At 45.2% G+C, this 1,086-nt stretch overlaps 1 protein-coding gene across 1 annotated transcript in view; it reads right to left on the reverse strand.

The window, feature by feature from the left end:
- Positions 1-318, reverse strand: part of ppp2r3a (protein phosphatase 2, regulatory subunit B'', alpha) — a 64,991-nt gene extending 64,673 nt beyond the window's left edge. The window contains exon 1 of the mRNA XM_062397513.1: positions 87-318. The gene's annotated coding sequence lies outside the window, so the exon portion shown is untranslated. The remainder of the gene's footprint in view (positions 1-86) is intronic.
- Between the last annotated feature and the right edge of the window lie 768 nt (positions 319-1,086).

A 1,086-nucleotide genomic window follows, 5' to 3' on the forward strand; every position in this document is an offset into this window, starting at 1 on the left:
GAGAAGAGAGGACGAGCCGCTCGAGGTAAAGTTTCCAAACACGAGAGGAACAAGAAGAAGAAGAAGAAGAAGACACCATCTCATACCTTTCGTTTCTCCTCCTCCTCCTCCACCTCTTCCTCCCTCTTCCTCCTCCAGCCGCTTCCAAACTCTGTCACGACGAAGCTCCGCCGCAGACTGCGAGGCGGAACAGCCGCTGTGGAGGCTCTGTTACCGGGGTAAGAGCGAGGACGTACGCTCCAAAATGCAGCTTACTCCCTGTGAGTGTGTGTGACTGTGTGTGTGAGAGAGTTGTGTGAGTGAGAGAGAGTGTGTGAGTGTGTGTCTGTGGAGGGAATGAGCAGGAGGACCGGGGGAACTCAGGGGGAGTTCCCGTCGAGCAGGGCTGCGGGGCGGGGGCTGGAGCAGAGTGACAGGCTTCACTACAGCTACACACACACACAGAGAGAGAGACACACACACACGCACACGCACACACACACACACACGCAAACGTGTTGATGAGCACGTTATTCTACTGATGCATGAAAGTGTGTTTGTCTATCTGTTGCAGTGGCGGATATAGGATTTTTCTGGACCAGGGGGCCCCAATTTGCACAGGGGGGCAATTTGTTCACTTCTGTCTGTCCATCCTCATGTGATTCTCTGAGGTTGTGTATTTGTGTATTTCCCGTGTTAATAGTTATTTTGTTGGTAGTTTTACTCTTGTTGAAGGTTAATGACATACGACGTTTTTAAACCCTATGAGATAAATTGGGATTTGTGAATAAGGGCTATACGAATAAAGATTGATTGATTGATTGATTGATTGATTGAATTATACCTCAAACATCATTGAATATGTTTGGAAAATTAATTCCATGTTCTAGCACATTGTGTACTTTTGAAAAGCTTGGATAAATAAACGTTTGTATTTGTAAATGACTACTGACGGGAGAGAGGCACCTCAGCTTTGGCCTTGGATCTCAATGTTCAGGTTATTTTGTACATTTCACTGTCATTCATTTATTTTTGACTTTTCAGATATATTTGTACATGTTTACATTTGTGTAGCCTCAATTTAAACTGAACATATCTTCATCCACT

Source organism: Platichthys flesus, chromosome 10, assembly GCF_949316205.1.
Source record: "Platichthys flesus chromosome 10, fPlaFle2.1, whole genome shotgun sequence".
NCBI lineage: Eukaryota > Metazoa > Chordata > Actinopteri > Pleuronectiformes > Pleuronectidae > Platichthys > Platichthys flesus.